Consider the following 24,036-nt stretch of genomic DNA (forward strand, 5'->3'; position numbering starts at 1 on the left):
GGCAGGCACGTGGCCAGGTCTGCGCTGGGCTTTGATGTGAGAAGGATCATTTGATGACTTGATTTCATCTGCTCCACACTGCTAGTTGGGCTGATGTTCATATCCTGTTACCACAGCAGTATATACATCCTTCTAAAAGGTTCTAATAGAATCATATGTCCCTGAGTAATCTACATTACATAAAGCTGCTGGGGAGGGGAGGGGTTTGTAGACCTGGGGTGCATAGTAGCATCATCACCTCGCCTTGTCATTCAAACGTGGTTATACCAAATCACACGTACCATATGAATCACAGCAATTTGTGCTGTATTGTTTCGTATCGTTGGTAATTAAAAAAGTAACAATTGATATCCAAAATGCTGGATCTCAGAAAGCTTTAATTGGAGGGAAACAGCTGGTTTTCAAGCTGCCATAATGAATATTTATCAGCAGCGACACAGCGAGTTCCTTAGACTTTGGTGTTGTAATTCTTCACCGCAGTGACAGGGACGGGCTCCTACTAGTTCTGAAGGTGCTGTACCATCCTGCTGGTGTATTCGCTACAAAGCCAGAGGTTTGGTGGAAGCAAACACAAGAAAATGTTTCTAATCATCCAAGCTGGCTAGCTGATGTCAGGGACAAAAGGCCACAATGGGGGTCTTACTGAGTCTGTTTCTAGTAATTGGTCCATGGTGAAAAGATTTAACAGAAAATCTGTTTAAAAAAACAGAGAGAGGTTTTAGTTATCTGTAGTATGTGTATATTTATATGTATATATGTTTATAAGTGTAATGTATGTATATACTGTATATATATATATATACACACATATACAGTATGTATATATATATATACATATATGTATGTAATTACAAGGTAGCAAATACAAATAGTTGTGTGTATAATAATTATACACACATATAAGTATATACATATATGTATATATACACTATATATATATATATATATATATATATATATATATATACACTGTGTATATATATATATTGCTTGTGTCCACTTGTTACATGAACACAACCTTGTCAGGACCAGTGGTCCCATGTAGAAAAACCATTTCAAAATCAAGTGCAGCTGGCAGAGTTTAAAACAGCTATTTGTTTTTGCTTTAATGACAGATGAAATTGACTTGGCAAATCATTATATCTCCCTGAGAGGTCTCTATTTGTCTGTTTTTGAAGCAAATGTTGCCATAAATTCCAGCTCTCCACAGGGAAAATGAGAAACAGTATGCAGTCAGTGAAGCAGCCCATTTCTGTCCTCCTTTGAATTTTCCTGTACAAAAGAAATAACGCTTCACTTATCGATCGAGCCACTCATTTCCCAAGTATTCAACTTTTTTCTGTCTGAGGGGCACAGTATGTTCCTGCACTAGTCAACCGTTTAAAAGCTGCTGCTAGCCCTTAATTACATTTGCAATAGTTCTGTAGGCTTTCCATCAGCAGCTATGCTGTTTTAATATGCTAAGCAAAACAAAAAGCAAAGCCTCCAATCAGCGCGTAAGCCTGCCCTGTGGGACGTAGTTTCTCTGGGTCATTTAACGCTACAGAGATTAGTGAGACAATTAGAGTTGGCCCAAATACAACAGTAGGCCACTTGTTGGAGATGTATGATTTTAGTAGTGGTGGAGGGGCAATGGGGATGATGTGTAGATGAGGAGAAGGCTGATATAGCTTTGCTATTAGTCAAAACTGCTTCACAGAGCACTTGGCTTTTTTTTGGGTTACTGAACTTGTCCTTAGTGCCAAGGACACTCTGCTCTCCAGTAATTAATTACAGGAAATCACTGACAAGATACCAAGGACTGTGCATTCTTAAACGTCCTGGTTTGTCTCTGAACTGCGGTTGATGAGACGTCCTTATTAGCATGAGGAGATTCTGCAGGAATTAAAGGGAATTTGTTTTGTGCTTTAGAGCAAAATAATCTTGGGACTTTCTGGGGAATAGTGCAGGTTCGGCACAACACAGGCAAAGCTGTTAGATGATATTTATGGCGCGCGCCACCCACAAATAGCTGACGAATCCTCCCGACTCAATGGCCTATAATCACCAGTCAAAAAAGTGACAAAAGTCACAAAGCAGCCTTTAATTAGGCTCTTTTTCTGAATGCTCAAAGCAGCAGTTGCCTGGCTCAGGCCGCCCTCATTATTCCCTGACGTCTCCTGATAATAAGACAGTTGTTGCGAATTTGGCCAAAGCTAGAAAGCTCAGAGAATTTGCAGCTCGAGGGATAAGTATTGGAGGAGGGGTGTACTCCAAGAAGTGCTTGGTAAACGAGGCTCCTGGGCCCCAGTTATCAGTGTCCACATCTGGTAAAAACACAAGTTTTTCGACATGTTGACATAAGAGGGAGCTAATATCAGATACAGCAGGTACCAGTTCATTTATGTCATTTATTTTCACAGATTAAAGAGGGATTATAACACACACAAACTAGGCATGTGTTATGTAATTTATAGGAACGGCCCGGCACGATAGGGCACGGTTTAGGTTGTGTTTCCATTACAATATAGGACCTCCTCAACGTGGGCCGAGTCATCACTGTACGGCTGCATGAAACTGCCGTGACTTTGTTTTACACGTGACACATGCAAACCAGTGACTAGTGACTAAAGCAGTTGTTTTCAGTGTAACTGAATCATTAGAATCAGTTCATTAAAAATATGTGTTCAGTACTTCCTCCATGGTCTGACACAGTCACTGGACTAAAATACAGCAGCAGGGTTTGTGATGCGGCTCGCCGGTCGTGATCAGCAGTGCTGTTGCTAAATACACCAGACTTCTCTGTTAAATATTGAGATGTTAGACATTTATTTTTAAATTGTTGTTTGATTGTTTGATTGTTTTTTTTAGGATAGTTAAGTCTTTTTTAACTGATCTACAGTTCGGCACTGTTCGGCTTGATACTTGTGTCGAATGTCTTGCTCATGCCTCTTCCTGTGACGGCACTCTGATCAATCATCTGCTCAAGTATCACCTCAGCTTGCTTGGAACCTTGCCAGAGCAGGTACTAAAAATAGTACCAGGTACCATCGCTAATAGAAACGCAAAAAAAACGTACCATGCCGAGGCGAGTAGCGCTAGTGGAAACACACTTATTATTTGTCTCAAGCGTTTTAGGCTGAGAGTAAGTCGAGTCCCTGGAGGTGTCCCTGTAATTGTCATAGTACAACCTGAGATGACAAAACACAGACCAGGCAAGATCCAAAATAGATGAATGACTTAAAAGAAGTGAAGTGAAAAGGAAGAGCCGAGCATCAGACAGTTCAGAGGTCTCTTGTGACTGAAGCTGTCTTTAGCACAACCAGCCTGGCAGGAGTCCATTTGTTGTGAATCCTTCAATTTTGCATTTGTCACTGACAGCCCTTCCCGGAGGATGCTCCCTTCTGACAGTCAAGCTAAACTCCTGCACTGTAATGTGATTTGATCAAAGATGGTGGAAAGCCTTTAAAAAGTACCAGTGGGGCTGACTTACACTACCACCTTCTGAAGAACTGACTTAACTCGGCCAGTACTTGGAGAATTCGGAGTAAGCTTATAGTTCCACACCCATTTACCCCCATAGATGGGGAGAAACACACTGACACACACGCACACACACACACACACACACACACCATGTTCATGTAATTTATTCTGCCGGAGCCTTTCCTTGTGTTCTTGACAGTAAGCCTGACTCAGAGAGAGGCAGAATTAATTATGACTCCACGGCCTATCTTAATTAAATCTTTTCACATCATAGATTTCACACAACAGAGGCAAACATATCTACCTCATCTCTAAGTTGGGATGGGGGAACTGGCTGAGAATGTCTCACATCAAGATATCAAAGGTACACTGTAAAGTTGCCTCTCCAGGATTACGATTTCACAGACGAGTTGTCATGTCCGACTGTTAACAGAGAGCAGCTTGTTATCCCACTTTTGTGGAGGCTGGTGCGGAAAAGCAGAACGGGCACAGGCAGCCTTGACTTTATCAACAAAAAGTTTGTTGCCCTTTTAAAGTACACACAGCTTTCAAATTGCTCAGCTGAACTCTGTATCCCTATGCTGGCCGTCATAGCCAGCCTCACTCCGTGTCTGTGGACTCAGCAGATGCTTTTATGAGCATCTTAACCAATCAGCTGTTCTCTTTTCATAAGCAAAGATCAAAGACAAAGGCAAACGTCTCAATCCCTGCCACATTTAACATGCGTCTAATGGCGTGTTTCCATCATGGTGCAGTTCGGTGCAGTTTAGAGCAGTAAAGCCCTGGGTCAGACTTGTGTTTTGACTGAGAACAGTAGGCAGGGAGTGTGTACAACAATGGAGCTCATTTGTTTCTGCTTGGTTTGTGGCTCAACAAGGCTTTTCTGTCACCCAGTCAGCTGCCTGCTGTTGGTCTAGCTCCACCTGTACCGTACCATTACTCTGGTACCCAAACAGAAGGGTACCCAAAAAAATGGAACGGTTGGGGACGGTTATTTTGGTACTATTTTTGGTACTGAACCGTTCCACTTGGTGGAAACACAATAGACAGCATTCCCACTCCAGCTTGCCTCGTGTCACCTTAGCGTATTTAGTATTGATGTGCCGAGATAGGTGAAATGCCGTTGCCCAAAAAGACAGAAACATTAGGTAGACAGCAGAGAAGTGATTGGGATAAAGCTGTAGAATGTGACACTATTTGCTTTTGTTTTCTGTGACACAGAGTAATTGTTTACACATGCTGGTTTGTTTTGAGATGTCCCTTGGCTGTGGAGCAACCCCTGCTGAATGTTGATGTGGGTTATTCCAGGACCTTGGACCTTGTGAAGATCTGTAGTTGTTAGATGTGGACGGACAGCACGCTGAGCTATCTGTAGCTGTGATCAAAATGCTGTCAGCTGCCAACCCTGATAGCCATGTCTGATTTCTTGGCATTAGACCGCTCAGTTCTATAGAAACCATAGAGTGAGGTATGATCTCTGATCTGCAGTGCTGTCATCCACATATCAGCTTCAGTTCAGCCTAAACAAATCTGATTTACAGCAAAGGCAAAGCAAAAAATGAACCAAACTAAGAATAAAGTAGAAAACAACATGTCCAATATGCCAAGTCTTTGAAATGAAACAGAGGCAATTGCATTAGCAGGGTAAACAAAACCCCACAGACGTTATGAAACCATGGGAGCTAATTAAGAGTTTCTTGCTACTTTTCACGTGTCTTATCACACAGCATGACACTGCAGAGGGATGGTTAAAAAAAAAAACACCTGTTCTCGACTCTTTTTTTTTTACATATTTGACATAATTAGCACACTGAATGACCAGACCAGACGTTTTAAAAGAGCTGTCTTTGTACAGTATTTGCTGTGTTGATGATGAAGGTCGCCACTTGGCACCAGTGAAAAGCTACATTCATTCCCTCTTGTTAACACAGCAGCAAGTTATTTTTAAATCCAGACATAGTTGTCATTCTACTTTCAGCGGTACTGGGCAAGCGCTAATTTAGTTGTAGGGCGTTACAATCAGAAAAAATAACCACATTGGGAAGTGTAAGCAGTGAGAAGGAATTTTATTGTCAAGTTGTTAATTAAAGGAAAATAAGTGGCTTGCCGTGTCAGAGTGCTGCTGTACAATATTCTGCTTTTAGCCGAGTCCCTCATCACAGCCGTTGTTTTACCTTATCAAAAGTGAAAGTTAGTGGAGCATGTTGCTGTTTGCTGACAATTCCCTCACTGTTCACACATATCCTGTGTATGGTATGTCTTCATTTTGGGCAGGAGGGACATTTTTTGTGAGAGTCAGACGCCTGCAGTTCAGTGATCTCTTGTTCTCTCACTCTGTGAAACAAGCGCTCACTCGCCTGCACACACACACACACACACACACACGCACACACTGTTCCTCTTTCTTGAGCATTTCACCCCTTCCCTCTTGTTTTTCTCCACTCAGCCAGAAACATTGTTTACAGAATGCAGCTGAACCTGAGGATATGTTCATGAACACAGACATGCACCCTGAGCGCTCACATTACAACTCACATTACAGTCCCCATCAACTGTCAACTATTTTTAATGTGTAGTATACTTTTATACTATACATTTGTATGTTGAATTAGTTCAATTTGGCATGTTTGTGCTTCTCTCAACTTCACACACACACACACACACTCACTCATTTAATGAAGGCATGAAAAACCCCCTGGGTGGAAGGAAGTGATTGTGTCAAATACTCAAATTTCAAATGATAAGTTTGTTGGCTTGTTTGTGTACCAGTGCATTTAATGGATGTGCATCTGCACCAGTCAATGAAGTCACATCAGAATCCAATACTTCCACCCTGGTAAGGGGTTACTCATAATGCACCGCCTGTATGCTTGGTCCATCTGCACGAAGCAGAAAATCTCACTCCCCACACCTGTTAACAAGCACATTCACTCACTCGCTGCTTCACGTAAGGTCAGCAAGCCAAACGTAGAGAAGCGTGACGACAATACATGTAGGCGAGGGGCCTCCTACACTGTGTGTGTGTGTGTGGTTGTGTGTTTGTGTCTGAGGAATATATGTGTTCAGCTTCACTAGACACAATTACAACACAGTGACACATGGCCCAGCAGCATGTCAGTGAAAGCATCTATGCCCCGCTAGTCCCCCCCCTATAATATATGTCACAGAAAAACAGACACACACACAGTATTCAGAGGGGGGGACATGGCATGCTGATGGCTGTCCTGTCACTTAGCTTTAATAAGACAATAAGATGTATGACAGCAGAGAGTGAGACTGAGGGCAGAGGCTGTTGATACAAATAAAGAAATAAAGAGAAAAAAGGCTGCAAATCACTATTATTTGATTGTTTCTGTGTGGCCTTTCCCTCTGTTTTAAGAAACTCATAGACATGCAGAAAATATGCAGTATGTGTTATATTAATGAAGGGATACAACATAGTATATGCTACAGCATGGCACAGTGCAAGGTTGGTTACGTTGATTTCATTGCTTAAATTATTTATGCATATATATCATATGTTGTGGGATTTGACTCACTTTGCCATCGGTCAGTGCTCTTTACTGTGTGCACATGTAGAGGACTGAGACACCACTATCAGTGTGTGGCAGGAATAAGAAATGCTCACTGACTTTTGAGCAGCACTGACTTCTGACATGAAGCTGACATTTTGTCATGAAGCTGGTGCACTCTGTAAATGTTATTTGACATGTCCCTCATTTATGAATTAAGCCATTTCCCCCTTTTAACATTCCTCACAGCTGAAGTCCCAATTATGTTACATAGAAAGGTTACATCAGTGGACATTAATTAATACATACACCTGGTGTATATGTATAGGAATTGTGTCTGTTTTTAGAACATGTTGAGATGCAGTAAATGTCAGGCTTAATTGTGAGAGCAAATGGTTGTGCTGGCGGAAAAAAGGTGAAGCAATAAACTACAACCAAACACTGTAGAATACAGTGATTCTTCTCTTATGAACTGAGTATGTTTTCATGTCCGCTATCGCATATATATATACGTCCCTACTTATGTACCTACCTTCTTACCTACCTCCCTACTTACCTATCCACCTACCTTGCTATTAGGGATTAATATTTTTTCCTCGAGATTAGATGTATTAAATCCCAGCAATAAAAGAACAATTTTCTCAGGAATCATGGGAAATAAGCTTTGGGAAAAAAAACACACAGCATAACATCAGCTAAGCCAAGGTCATTTCAGACAACACTGAATGTACTGTAACTAGGAGACATGGTGCATATATCGATTCCCAATGTTACCTTCACTTGTATCATTATTAGGGCAAAGGAGCACAATTTGTGCAAACACACACGTGTGTTATGCACATATGTATTATTCATTGATTTTACACATGTCCTGTGTTTTTTGATTTTTTTTCCTCATTTCCTGTCACGAGTTTCCTCAGATTAAACCCTTCTTTCTCCCTACTACCTACCTTCCTACCTACCTACTTGGACTAAATCTATTTTTCTATCTAATGATTTTTGGTGAAGTGATTTTCCCCCCAAGGACTAGCTTTGTGTGTATTCTACTTCATTCACTTCCATTGCGTTTAACTCATCATTACATTGAATCTGCCTCAGTTGTTTTTTTTCAGCCACACACCTTAGAATGCACAAGACAGAGCAAACAGATGCTTTGGAATGCACTTCTGCCTGCTGGCTCATTTCCATAATGAGAGGGAGAAAAAGCGAAGGCAAATAATTGAAGAAATTGGGGCAGTTTGACCATTTTGTTTATTTCTCAAATGTCTTTCTTGATTTCTCCCAGATAAATGCACAGTGTGTGCGCGCCTCACAATGTTTGCAGCTCGGTTATTTGAACAGGCTTCATGTTGTGTGAACTCACACAGAAATGCCAGGTCCATATAGAAAGTGTCAAATGTTTGCTGTAAAAGAAATCCAACAGTCATGCTGGAGCATCTCTGTACAGTATATCTACTCTGCAGAGCTTATTTTTCCACTGGAGTCTCATGCACCCCAGTACATTCCCTAACTCCGTAATTAGGGGTTGGTGTCACTGAAGGCAAACACTGTATGTGGCACTGTGCCAGTGTGTGTGTGTGTGTGTACCCTTTACACTTGAGGAATGCATTTACTGGAAATGGACTTTTGGTTCAACTTTTTGTTAACTTTCTAGAAGTTTGAAGAAACTGTTAAGTTCTGTAGGAGAGGTAATATAGTGTATTAAGTATTTTTTATGTGAAACATTTTCGAAAAACATGGTTTAAAATAACGGGTTTGTGATTAAATGATGCAATTGATTCCATAGTATAAAATTTTAGTCCCGTACAAGATAGTAAAATCTCAGCATCTGCTGAATCAATTTTGTCTTTTTTGTTCATCTATCTTGTCCGAGCCCCCAACTTTATGGAAGTGCAACTATAAATCTCCGGCGCATCCCTTTAAAGGAGAAACACAATACTAGAAGACATTTTTTTCATTTTCTTGGAGACCTCTGTTGCATACTAGTCTGTGAATTATGTTTCTTCCCTCCGGTAAATCTGTTTTCAACATTTTGACAAACACCTGCAAAAACACAGCGGGCACATGTAAACGCATAACTCAGAAAGAAGGGTTTTATGCATGTCCTGCTTGATATATGGTCGAATGGCTTGTGGATCAAATAACTGTAAAGCACACACATCCAGCTTTATGTACTCAACATATGCTGCACATATGTTAAGTGCATTTAATGGTTTTCATTGCCAATGAGCTCACGTCTCTCTCTCTCTCTCTCATGCGTGCTCACAGTGCACACACAAACACACGCACTAGCAGGAAACAAGGTATCCACTGTGAGTCTGTCCCTCCACATGTGATGCATATTAGCTGTGACATTTCCCACTGGTGTCAGACAGCTCTCATCTCACACAGCTGTCTCCTGTCAGTAAATAGTAAAACATCATCTCAAAGTAACAGTTATGTTATTACTGAAACACATTGGTGGCAATTTCTTTCTTTTTTTCTTTACTAATTTCCCTGAATTAAGTGACAGATCATTCCACTGCCCCATCATCAAGATGTTGATGATTGTGAGTGGTAGAAGCTGAGACGTGTCTGATTGAATACCTTTTTGTACTGTTCAGCTGTCATGGTAGTGGAATGAAGTTATGACAACAGCAAGGTTTCACAGAATGAGCTACTTTCCCACAGTTTGTATCCTGTGCTCCCCACGTCTCCATCAAGAACCAATGAATAATCACATCACACACTAACACAAACTTAACTCCAAGCCGTGCACTTTGACCCTCAACTGTGAAGCACTACAGCTGCTGTGGGAGGACTGACTTACTGCAGCACTCGTGCGTCCACTTTATAGAAGTATCTAAAGGGGGAGGGTGAAACTAGGATGACAGCAGATTGCGATATGTTCTTTCTAACCTTTCCAATCTTTCTTTTTTTAAAAACTTTGCAATTGTCCCCTTGGTCAGGAGAGGTGTGCAAGGAGACAGAATCAGAGGAACAAAAAGATGGAAGGGAGAGTAAGAACAACAGAGAGGCTTTGGAAAAAAAGAATAAGAGACACTTGGAGGTATATGGAGAAGTTTGAGCACAGTGTGGTTCAATTCAGTTCACAATGTGATCATTACGATTTTTTAAAGTTACCAAAATAACCCGTCTGTGCATTCCCAACTTTTGAGTTGTGTTTCTTTTTTAATGAATAATTAACACAGCGTACAGCAGTGTTTACTGTGTCACATTCTTCTTCTTTCTTTTTACTTATTGGTGGGTTACACCGTGTCATGTGCTTGTGATGTTGTGCTAATTATGTAAGTAACATAGCTATCAACATCCAGCTTACACACCCCATGGTGGAAATGTAAGCCAGATCTGAGTTTATCATGACAAACCAGAGCGGAACTGTACTTGGTGTAAACCCAGCTATAGACGACTACTCACAGTCAATGCATTTTCCATAAATAGCACTGGTTTTATAAAGCTTCAAAATCGGCATAATGAAACCAGTAAATCATTACTGAGTGACCGTGCTTCACCAAGGGAATGGTCATTGCTGTATTCTCTCACTGGGACTTAATTGCATGGTGTTAATTGCATGGTGTTGATACATTTACACCATGGTGCAGTAAGGTTTAACTCACAGTCTCAGTGCCATATAACACTTATCAAACCTCAAACAGGAAATACATTCTTCAAAATGAGACTTTTATGTGTGAACAGGCACACCAAAGGAAAAAGAAGAATGTGCAATTACTTCAGCGCCATGCTGGGTTCATCTGATGCCATGCTACGATTCAATCACATTCCCTACCTCCAACTAGTTCCACTATAGCTGAGACAAGCAGGGATTAAATATAGTGTGACTCTCTAAATTTTCAACCAATACTTTCAACCAGACAACTACGAGGTTTTCAGTATTTTTCTGTTCCTGTTGTGTTTCCGAACTGGAGGTGTCGGAGCCTGATTCAGCGGCCCACAGTTAGACAGGTCACAGCCTCACAGGTCAGGAGCTTCTACAAAGACAGGGCAGGGACAAGGGCAGATGGCAGCCAGCACACACACATCAATACACACACTTTCTGTTCCTGGGGCAGTGTTAGATTGGTCACAGTAGTCCATCTGCAAAAGATGAGATATGGTGTGAAGGAAGTGCCTAGCCCCAGGAAGTGAACACACACACACACACACACACACACACACACTCAATGGGTCATTATTATGCACCAACACACCCTCGAGCCAATGCAGGTAAATAAACAGGGATTGGTGTTTGTCAAAGGAAGCGCCATAATGCCAACTTAAGCAGGAGATGATATCTAGTCTTTTCTGCTGCTCACTGTCCAAACACATTTTCATGCAAACTCAAACCGGCTCAAATTGGCTTATTTGCTGTTTACCATAGAATATATATTATGGACAAAACAATGATACATGACGAATGTAGTGTCTATGTTACTCTCCAGGTCTGTTCCGAGAATGGCTTGGGGATCTGTGAACTGACCTCACCGTCTCCATTAAGTCAAACCTTGCGAACAGTCATACATATTTAATTTTCTGAGATGCAGCTTTGAGAAACATTTACATTTTTTAAAGTGTCACAATCGCCAACCTTCTCATATAAATGCATCCCTATGTTACATCTCTCATCTATTGATGTGATATGTTGAATAATTCAGTACACATCCAACCATCCAATCAAACCATCAGAGGTTTTATGTTCGTTCTTAACACTGGAGAAGAAAAATCACATAGCAAATTAAGTGTTTTTACATGCAGCTAATTTGGGGAAAACAAATTGAAAAAAACAACAATTTGTGCTCAATTAAAATGTGAGGTTGTAGTATCAACAACTTAGTAGTTTTTTTTAGACATTATTGTATTTGTTGCCACCTATTTCCCAAGCACCCTTACTGTTTTATGATTTATTGTAAGAGTGAATGCACGCAGCTATATGATTTACAGAAAGGATCATCACATGACACATTTTAATATCTTGTTCAGCTTTTATTGCAAAGCACGTGCATGCATTCATTCTGTCAGCTAAAGGTTTTCTTCGTCGGTCACATTTCTGACAGATACATGAATAAATATCCATGTAGAAGTACAACGTTGATGATGATGACGATTGTATTTAGATGTGTTGGGAAATAAAACAAGTGGACAGAACAGTTAGGGTGTTTAATTTAAAGTTATTTAGTGTAAAGGTTAACTTACATAAATCTCAACCATTTTTTTTTTTCACTGAGCACATTACGCTAATGGATGGAGTCAAAGAGACACTGCTGCTTTTAGAGGGAGCGTTCAGGTTCATCAAGTTTTAATGAGCTAAGAGAGAAATCAACAGAGACAGCGAGCACTTGACTTTATCCCGGCACACTCCTCTGAACTGTATGCAGAGGCAGAGCCAAGCTGTCAGCTGTTTCAATTTTTTGCAGCCTTCGCTCGCTATTTTTATTTAGGAAGCGGCTTTCAATCTGGGATCAAACACAGCTAATATTGTGCATAATGAAAAATAGGATTACCACACTAAGGCTTTTTGCCCTACTGAAATAGGGAGACTCAGCTGTGCAGATGGGATATAAAAGCTCAAGCAAAGCATGTGATTTAATCACTTTAGTCAAGTCCCTGTTTCTCAGAAAAAAATTAGCTGTACATTTACATAATGTATAAAGTCTATACAAAAAAGTTTTTGTCAGTGTAGAAAGTTACAGATGTGTTCACACATTTATATTTAATTGCCTTAAACGTTTTATTCATGCTTGGATGAGCCAAACTGAAGAAAACAATGCATCAGAAATGTAGTGTCTTGATTTTCTCCAAGTAAAGTCAATATGAGATGGTGAAAAAACTACCTTAACACTGTCCCAAGAGTCTCTACAACACTTTGATTCACGTTTGCTCTGCCTCTGTTCACCGTCTGTGTCAGAGTTCAACACACTGGCCAATCAGAGTAGCAGAGAGTGAGCAGGTTTTCCTCTAATTGTACTAAACATCATCTGCCACTGGCCTGCTGCATCATTGCTCTGTTTGTTGCCTGAATCCCCAAAACCACCAACAAAACATTTAATTTGTTGTTGAATACAAAGTAATGAAACTGGAACATTGTGTAACAGTTACATGTTACATCTCCTGCACATCAGAGGCTCCTGCTCGATAAAGCTCAGGACGTCACATGACTCGGTTTCTATACACAGATTATGATAGATTATGATCATTTCAGCTCACACTTTGGTTTGAGTTCCACGTTTAAGTTTTGTTCAGTAAATTTTCTGGGCAAAAGCTTCAGAACAATAAGACAGCAAGGGCATCTCAGGTTAGAAATGTTTTATTTGTGTGCTTATGTATTATTCCATGAAGTCCAAGGATGAACTTTCTTTCTCCAGTCTATGCTTTTCTACAGCCTTGCTGCTGTCCTTCATACTTTAAAATATCTCGAATAGATAAGTTGATAAGCTTCATTTATTCTCATATCAATTCACTTCACCCTGTGATGGTTATTGTCAAATAATTACTTAGTTTTTTTCCATTTAAAATGCAAGTCACCACATGTGCTGGTGGAATAAGTGTACACCTTATGCTTTTTTATTCAAATCAAATCAGATTTATTGTCGTTTTATACACACAACAGTAGTGCAGACAAAAAAAGAAATAGTGTTTCCCTTGGGATCCATAATGTTAAAGGATGCAAAACAATAACAATTTAAAAGCACATCCCACACAATAACGGCACTTATCCCTGAGATTTATTTAAAGTGGCAGTTGTGTGTCCAAAATGCCAAGTGCATGTGGTCTAGTTCAAGTGCACACACTATGTATGAAATATACAAGTAGTTGAACATTTGATTTACAGAGACAACACACACAGTCTGACATAAAGGTGTCATATACTGTTTCTCGTGTGGGTTGCATCCTAATTAAGGATGAGACGGACATATATTTTCAGTGTGGCGCTCCGCTGCCATTTAGTGAGACGTGCATCCAGCTCCACTCACAGCACTGTGCAATGTAAACATATCTTGGCCCAGGTGGGAAGTGAAGCCATAACTTAGGTTGTGTCATCCAAGATGGGCCTCACACTTGGAAAGCTATCTTAAAAGAGATATATTACAGTCTTTAAAGCAGGCACACTGTGAACACATACAATATGAACTTCACCAAGACCAAAGTATCAGTGAGCAGAATCTAGAGTAAGTATCACAATTCCTCTTCCCCGCTGCCTCGTGGAACACACAAGCCCTGCAAACCGAGCCTCATACACCGTTTGCATTCACAGTTCACTGAGCCTCTGCCGTGTAGTCAAAAGTGCAGAGACTCAAAAGAATGGACAGGGAAAAGAAAGAAACACTGCATATCCCACACTGATATGTAACACTAAACCATGGAGGAAAGATAGACCACGATCTGTCATGGCATTACATCTTCACTCTAATGTAAAATGATATTCTCTCGATACTGTTTACCATCTGTGTATCACTCATTGTTCTCCTTATTTACACAAGAGGTTTTACACCACTGTGGACATCATTTTACGTTACATTACATGTCATTTTGCAGACGCTTTTATCCAAAGCGACTTACAATAAGTGCATTTCAACATTTGGGTACAAACAAGAGCTCGAAGTAAGTAAGTGCTTCAAGTATGCCAAACTATAAGGTGATAACACAATGATTCCCAAGGTAACAGATCAATGAAAATTAATAATAAATAAATTGAGAAGGATAAAAACACTAATTAAATAATAATAACAATAATAATAATAATAATAATAAATTAATTAATAAATAAAATGTGAAGGATAAAATACTTATTAAATAATAAGAATAAATCAAATGTGAAAACATCTGTCAAATGTTTTTACAATACAATCAATATTTGAGATAAATAATATGTAATGAAGAGTTTATTAGCGCTCACAAATAACTTCAGTAAAGGTTCCACTATTTCCCTGCTTCATTTGATTTTGTTTTTGGTAACTTGTCATTTATAAAATCAAATATATTTGTGTAATTTGTGTATGTGTCTCTTTGTGTATTTTGTCCTAAATTACAACATACATTGTCTCAAGGCACTTCACATCGTAAGGCCAATACCATACAATATTGAGAAAATCAACGGTTTATACAGTGAGAAAGCACTTAGTTAGTTAGTACTTGGTGGGGAAATCTGAAGCAGAACCAGACCCGGAGAGGTGCGGCCGTCCGCCTCGGCCGGTTGTCAGACCAAATATCTATGACTTGCGTGGTGTCAGTCACAGCTTTGTTCCTGCTCTGCCACAAGTCTGGCTTTTTGAAGCTTTAAAACCTCCAGATCATCTCCTTTGGGAAAAGGTTGCAAGGATTATGCAGGATTGCTCCTGCATTGCATAAGCTAATATAGATTTCTATTTGCCTTGTGTGTGTTTGGGTGTTGGTGTGGCCATATGCTGCTGTTGCTGCTGCTGCTGCTGCTGCTGCCTGAGGTCCCAGGTGTTATTAGTGCCCCAAGTGGATTTTTTATATATATATATTTTTATCATTTTTTTTATTACAGTTCTTTTTTTCACACCTCCATGAAGTCATGGAGTAATGTGTGTGCATCAGGTATGGGTTACAGTTCCTGCCTTTGTGTGCTACGTTTCCAGTCCACCTTTGACTCTGGTGCCTGGGAGAAAAAGTGGACAGTGGCAAGGTTGATCATGACGGGTATTTTCAGACATGCTGGAAAATGTTATCAATTATTAAAGTGTGTGTGCGAAAGAGAGAGATGTTACACCTTTATTCCATTATAAACAATACAGACAGAAGGCGTGGGGGATGGGGGACTTTGTTGCTCCTCAGCCGTGCCTCACAGAGCTGTATATATGTCTGTATCAAAGCGAGAGCTACTGTTGTGGTACATGTCCCATCTTTGACTCTGAAAGGCTGGCATTCTATTTAAAATCACCCCAGTGTGGCTACACACTCGCTTGTCTGGTTCTGTATGAATTAGCAAAGGTAGCATGACAAAGGGGGTGTCCTCGATAACAATATAGAGGGAGTTCAGAGTGAAGAGGGAATTTCTGTAAAGATAAATAACAAAGGATTGAAGTGTCAAAAAATAGAGGGAAGAGAGAAAAGGGAAGTGGGATCGATAGGTAGAGAGAGAGAGAGCAAAGGTGTTTGGTGTGTGTGTGTGTGTTTTAGGGGTTTCAGAGGCTTCACAGTTCAATAGTATCATGATAGATCATTATAGATATTGGGATATGTTAAATATATTACCTGCAAATGTTATTCTCAAATCCTGTAATTACACAACTATTGTTTTCTATTATTGTCAATTTGTAACAAACACATTATTCTATCTCTTTGTCCTCCTGGTCTCATAGTGTAGCTTCTAAACTCTATAGGAACTACGTTTTTATTTACTTTTACACAGAACTTGAGCCAGGAGTAGTATTTCCTCTCTGACAGCTTAGGTCAAAGCAGTGTTTGCATTATAAACACACTAGGATGTTCCCATAAAAGCACTGTTCACATGTACAGCTATGACAGGATGAGTGACGCTGCGCCTTAAAAAAATATTTGATATTTCAGCCTGGTTCTCACTGTGGGTTCGATGTATGTTCATCTTTTCTTTGGGGAATAATTTATAGCCTATAATGTACAAGTTCAACCTCATTCACTCTGTATAGTAGCTGTGTATCACTTCTTTTCATCCCATTTCTTTCCCTTCCCCCTTGGAACTGCGTTGTACAAGTTGTTAAAACTTTTAATTTAAATTTTCACTTTGTTTTTAATTTTTGATGCACAGCATCTATAAAGTCCCACTGCGCTTTACCTATACTTCAGACACGCAGATGTGTTTTTTTTAATTGTGCTCATTTTAATCTACACAGGGTAAACTGATTCTCTGTGTTAGCTGATAAGTGATAGAGGAATTATGCTTTGTATGGATTCAGAGTGGCTGTTTCTCTCTTCAATGTCTGAAACCTGACATTGTGTGTTTGTGATGAGCACATAATTCATATAATCAGTTTGGCCAGTTATTTTCCTTCACTCTGCAAATATACTAGTTTACAGAGAGAGGTTGTGAGTTGGGATTACCCATTTCTCGGCTGTAGATACAGACATTAATGGCTAAAGAGGCTAAAAAGGACAGTAACATTGTGTTTTTGTGATTGATGGTTGTATTAAAGGTTGTCACACTTTCTATAGTGAAGATTATTTAACGTGCCTGCCACAAAATAACAACCAAAAATTAAGTGGGTGTCAAAAAAAACACAATGGCTTTTTTCAGCGTCCTTGGTGACACCATCGTGTTTATCACTGTTAGACTTGAGACAGCTCCTCCAGAGCCACAAATGACATAATACAGCTTTTTGACACACACACACAGTGTTGTCAGACTCTTCGTGGCTAATAAAATGATGTGACATGTTAAAACAGTGGTGCGCCCCTCTAAGGCCACAAATTACAGCTACAACTGCTGTGAAATATCATCTTTGATGGTCATTCATCTTGTGAAAGTAGCAGCAGTGGTGCTTGTTGTTGTATTGATTATTTTCTCATGGTTACATTCACTCAAGGGGCATCAGTTAAAATTACTCGCAGATCACATTCACTCTCACCAAAATGTTAACATTGAACATTTTCATTTACTTTAAACTTATGTTGATTTTATCAGCAATTATTTTCGTCAAATGTTAGCGGTAGTGATTACTGAGAATGTAAAAATCATAAGAAAACAAATTCACACACATTAGAAACCGCATATGGCTGTAAAACCTCTCATTTGTAAAGCAAAAACACATTTGTTGTGTGTTTTTGTAGTTGCAGACATAAGGTCTCAAATTAGAAAAGGACAAAACAACTGAGGATACATCACATTGATGTTTACTAAATGCTATTCCGTGTATTGCAGATGGTAGTACAAGAATACATTAGAGATAAACTGTGAGATATATCTATCTATCATTCCAGTAAGTGGCACCTTGTTTGTACGTATGGACAAATAAAGCTGGGTTGAAATGTAATCGTCGACACAGCCATGAGAATGACTTTTTTCAGTGCATTTTGTCATTGTATGTTTTTGCATTCAGTGCATCCATTCATCCCATTTTCGTGAATCAGGGCTCTTTATTTGAGACACACACACACACATACACTCTCCCCCCATGCACACAGAGCATGGGTCAAAGGTCAACCCCCCACCCCTATGTCACCTTCCATTATTTTCAACCCAATTTCCAGGATGTAAATGGCCACATGTGGAGCTGCATACTTATGGGTAAGGTTGAACCATGAATATGGAAGAGTCCCTACTGTGTGCACGCACACACACACTCACACACACACACATACACTGATCCTTTTCAGGACACTAAATTGACTTCTATTCATTTTGGCAGCCGTAAACTTATCCAGTTCCTCAAAAGTGAGGTCCTGTCTCATTAGGACTCGGTTTCAGTCTCCATGAGGACTACTGGTCCTGACATGGTCAGTGTTAATGCCAAAAAATGTCCTAAAGAGGTAACAAATACAAGTATACGCACATACACACACAGACCTGTGTCTGGCCAGTCACAAATCCTTACCCCAACCAGCTGAAGATCATCTGCGGGGAGGTGATGGACATTGAGCAACGTGACCTCACCCACCCTCATGTACTATTCATGATGACCTTTCCACTAGCCCCCTTTTCAATCCCCAGATCTCTTTCTCTCTCTGTCACACACACACACACACACACACACACTCACACACTGGACTGGTCCAACCTGTGTACCCCTGGGCAGCTCACGCAGGTGCATTTACCATCACTGCTGTTAACGTTTTAGTCTAAGCGCCAGTGAGCGTGTGCACACATCAGCATAGCAGTAGGTTCACATAATAGAGCAAAGTAGAATAGCGGAAACAGTCCTGACTGAATTCTGCGAAAGCTTAATGGCAGAGAGACAGAAACATCCGAGCTAAAGGACGGATGGATGGATGGATGGATGGACAGTAATTGGACAAACAAACCTGTGGTAGCTCACATCAGAGAGAAAGGCAGGTGGTGAAAGCTCTCCTTTGCTTTAATTACAGTCAAGGAGCCCTCGAATATAGAACACTGTAACAAGGGGATGCTTTATCTCAGATACAGGTTTACAAATCATTTTCTACATTTTTAGATTAGTGGTAAATAAACAGGAGACACACAGACAGCTTTCCTCTTTCAGCTTCTGTGACGCAACAATGTGCTCTTGGTTTAAGAAGTGAGCTGTGATGGTGTGAAACAACACCTGCAGTTAAAGCAGATCAAAGTATCACCTTTTCTTCTTCTTCTGTCTGACTTATCAGAAGACAAAGTCTGCCTTAGGTCAAACAGAGTGTATATAGAAGTTAGTGCAACCATACAGTGAGTGACAGTAAGAAAGTAAAACTCTCAGCATAGAGTTTTTCTTGTTGTTGTTGTTGTTGTGTAGAGGTTTTTTAGTAAGTAAGATTATGAATGACTGTGAGCTAAACTAGAAATGTAGCCTTGCATGGCTGAATGAAGTGAAGGTTATAAATATACATTTTTTTACCAACCTTTTTTAACAGAATTGTGAATGGTATTAATTTCAAATTAATACCATAGGAGCATATGTAGAGATCAAAGTTATTTGCTCAAGCCAAAATGTGCGTCAAAATATCTTTTTAGATTAATTATTATTACACATTTTATTCTACAGACTGAAGGGAACATCTTTGTTTCTCACAGAGCTGCACAAATATCAGGCAGTAATCCTTTTTAATATGTTTTTTTGAATGAAAATGAGAATAATGATGTAAAAATGACCATTCCCTCTGATATCGCAAATCATATCGCAATCGCATTTCCTGTCAAAATAATCGCAATTAGATATTTTTTCAAAATCGTTCAGCCCTAGTTCTAAGTATGAAACAAATGTCTGTTATATTCAAATCCTTGTCAAGTAAGTTCAGCTCCACTCAACTCTCTCTGTGTTTCAGTTCTTCAACACATAGTACATCACAACTGAGGCCTAAGGATCACATAGACTATGGCTGAAAACACGGAGGTGGATTCTACTGCTAATAATAATGTGGACTTCACTATTGTAATTTTATCAGGATCACAATTCTAGCTCGCGTGGCACTGAACGTGTGCACTGCCAACAGTGCTCCCCTTTAACAACTGCCTGACTATGTGGCAGCGTATGCCAATCTGCCTGTGTCTGCACCTCACAGCTGCAAATTCCCTGGGTGCCGTCGGAACAAGTAACCATAAAAAACAACAACACATAAACCACTGAACAGAGTAGTGTATATATACACACAAGTCGAATGTTTTAGGTCAAAGAGACCCCAATGTTTTGGTAATCACTCAGAAGTCCACCGGTGGGCGATAGAGGTTCTGCAGTGTAGCATGAAAACAACGAATAAAAGTGAATTTGAGATTGAAAACAACATAGAGTACTAACCTTCGTCTGTGCAACCAGGTTGTTTGTACACCAGCCAGTAACTTCTCTTGAACAGTAATAGAAATAGTCATTGCAGCATTAATAAATGAAGTCGCTCTCCATTAAATCCTGAATCAATCTTTATAAACCATGATAGGCTTGTGCTATAGGCACATTTATTGTATTGATGAACTGAATTTAGTTTTTACTGCAGACACACTGTGTGCATTGTATTTATCTAAACCCCCGAGAATACTTGAGCATTAGGAGCATTAACATTAATCTGTTGTGGGCGCTGGTTGTAGGACATTATTATTTATAGGCTGCAGCTTTAGCACTGTACTATAGGGGGAAGTCTCGTTTTTTTTAAATGACAGTGGGAATAATATTCCAATAGAAAGTGTCTGTGGACGTGAAAAGAATGAAAAGCTCTCAATTTGGTTTAGCTGTGTAATGCACTTAACAGGTTCATCATCATGTGTTAATTGTTCAGTAAAATGAAGCACGTGTTGTTGCCAGTGCAGTAATGGATGCTTCATCCAGAGGTGAGATGTACTCACACACACTCTCACACACTCTCTCTCTCACTCACACACACAGATTTTTGTCTCCTGCTGCCTGTCGTGTATAAAAATGAAAATGCTGCTTGTATAATGGGCATCAAGGCCCTTGGGTGTCTCTTGCTCGCTGTTGTTGTGTTATTTTTTTTTTTCCTGACGAAAGCAGTTGTTGCTTTTCATATCTTTATTACTCAAATATCCATAAATGCACACTGTAGAAGAAATACATACCTAGCACCATTTATCACATGAATAGCCATCCATTTCACATAAGTGATTCATGTTAATGCATTCTGACACTCCATTAGAAGAAAAGAGAATCTAAATTCCAACACTGCTTTGCTTCAACACTGCTTTGCTGGCGTCCTCTCCGATGACAAACTCTCTCCACACATTTGCTTAGTTTAGCCGCAGCAAGCCCACGTACTGCTGTCACCTTATGCTGCCTTCAAGTGCTTTCAGAGATGTGGTAATTACAACAACAAACACTTTACAAAAGTTGTTTAATAGGAAGACAATAGGAAAAAGGAATGTCCCATGACTGCTGAGGTATGATTATTATTTTAGTTTCAGTGATGGTGATGTATTTAATGACATGCCATGTCCTAGTCTACTATATAAAGAAACTCCTAAATTTCAACAGCCGCTAAGTCACTCCGCTTTTGTTACAGGCTCCATTCTGCTCTTATACCCAACGGAACCATATTTCCACTTTGTGTGCTTGGAAGAAAGTAGCTTATGAGGACATTTTGAAGACATAATGAACCTCCAAGCACCAAACTGATTTCAAAATAGCGCTCCATATGAAAAGAAAACAAAAAGCTGGCAACACGTGCAGTTGTGTTTTTCCTGAGCCAAGGACAGCTCCTATCAAAACTAAAATGAAGGTTTCCAGGACAGGATATTGCTCTGTGAGTTCCACCTGCTGTCTAATCTCCCCTCTGTAGCTCGGGAATGAAACGACACGGCAAACACATTGGTTCCAGAATTCATGTTGCACGTGATCACCCATGAAGCCATGCTTGTGATGTAAGCCCACCTGCCTCATTTTCTAAACTTGCCCACCTAGCTGGAGCTGAACTAATTCAGCCTGACATGATCCCCATTGATATGTTGTGAGGATGCGGCGTTATAATCGGCCTCAGACATATGTTATTCAGGCTAAGGATCATTAGCGTGCCCTCCGGGAGAAAAAAATATCATGCCGTTGAGGTGGTGATGATTCAGAAATAAATACCTTCCCCACGTTCTTGCTTCCCACTCTATTCCCAGAGGTAGGAAGGGAAAACAGCCACAGAACGAGCGTGGAGAGTCAGTGTGAGACTGCAACGACAAAGAGAATTTATCTGCACTTCCACATGTGTTTAACATTGGGAGATGTTAAATTGCTCAGCCAAAAAGCCTTTAATAGATGAAACATGGCTGCCATATGTTTTAAAAGATGTTTGCAGGCAATGTGTTTGTCACCGCACATTAAAAATGTTTTCCATATAAATTGGATGGTTTATGGAGCAACAGATAAGCTGCAGAGTGGAAAGGAACAGAATAGAGAGGGGGTAGGAAAAATTGTCTGTGAATAATGTTGCATTTATGTTCACACATTTGCATTTTTTATTTCGACACACACACACACACACACACACACACACACGCGCGCGGCAGCAAAGAGTGAGAGACCTCACACCACAGGAAAAAGTGATATTAACCACTGATGAAATCTAAGCGTTGTGTATCCGAGAGAGAATATGTGAGCATTACGCAGACAATTAACACAGTCACACACATTCACACAGACACACACACGGCCTTGGAATGCATTGTCTTGGTACGGAACAGGAGCTTATGCCCACACACACACACACACACACACACACACACACACACACTGACAAGGAGAAACACAGCAGTCAAGGCTCCACTGGACATGGAGGCAAACATTGCCTTCCTGCTTTCCATCTCACCACAGGGCACAGCAGCACTTGGCATTCACAGAGAGAGAGCGAGAGAGCGAGAGAGCGAGAGAGAGAGTGTGTGTGTGTTATACGAGTGTTACAGTGTTCATGAAAATGTTAAAGGGAACCCGGCATCATCGATACGACTCCTATTGTGAAATCCCAGTTGGAAATGCGTATCTGTATCGCATAAATCAAGTTGACGCAGGTAATATGATTTCTATCTGTGGCCACAAAAGTAGCGTAGGCTCCTTGCGACTCCTAACGCTCCTAAACTTCAATTTGCTGGCAGCTAATTTCACAGGGTAAGTGTACCTGAGTGACTTAAACCCTTTTCCCACAGTTGGAGGGACCTCAGTTCATGTGACATCTAAGCTCCAGTGGAAAGTCATTCCAGCACTCGTTAAGCCTTTGCTCCTTGTGTTCAGACTGAATGTGGATCCACTCGGCCACTTCTCTGTTCTGTGCCAGCAGTTCTCTGAATTGTACATTTTGTCGGATGAACGCAGTAGCCATAAAAGTCACCCACAGTGGCTGGCTCCATTTTATCAAGCTCTGTTTTTAGCTTAATTGAAACTTTACAGCAGGAGCAGAACGGTTGAGTCTTTGAAAGTTTGATTTATTGTCCAAAGTGGCTCCTACTTTTCTTGGTGACCGTGTGAATTGGAGCACTGGTGGATAAACAGGAAGCGCTCATGACAGATTATTGAACAGATTGTCACTGATGTGAATTGATGATACTCTGTTGGTCATCTGTCACACACAACAGATGGAGCTCAGTGATTTCAGTGTGTCTTTTTCTCCTAAGATGGACATGTTTTTATTTAATGTGAACACTGTTAAAGTGTCATCACTCCTTCCCTCCTGTAAGAGCACACTGCCCTCGCTTTTAATGCTGCAAGCTATTCAGACCTCATGATTAAATCTATATTAAAGATTCATTATTTCAAAATGGTTTTGTTTGCCGTGTTGTCGAGTAGCTTTCCTCCCTCTCCAATTTTAACATCAAGATATTGTAGAAATAATAGGTTTTTTTGTCTGTTAGCAAATAGACACAACGGCTTGAAACTAATTGCTTTTATCACCGATTGACCTGTAGTTTTGTTTTTACCTTTACAATTGTTTATTTAGTCTCTAAAATACCCGGAACAGGTTGATGCTTAGTGCAATC

At 40.1% G+C, this 24,036-nt stretch overlaps 1 protein-coding gene across 10 annotated transcripts in view; it reads left to right on the forward strand.

The window, feature by feature from the left end:
- The window catches only part of agrn (agrin), a 225,728-nt gene that overhangs the window by 88,633 nt on the left and 113,059 nt on the right, over positions 1–24,036 (forward strand). The gene's annotated exons all lie outside the window — the stretch shown is intronic.

Source organism: Solea solea, chromosome 11, assembly GCF_958295425.1.
Source record: "Solea solea chromosome 11, fSolSol10.1, whole genome shotgun sequence".
Taxonomy (NCBI): Eukaryota; Metazoa; Chordata; class Actinopteri; order Pleuronectiformes; family Soleidae; genus Solea; species Solea solea.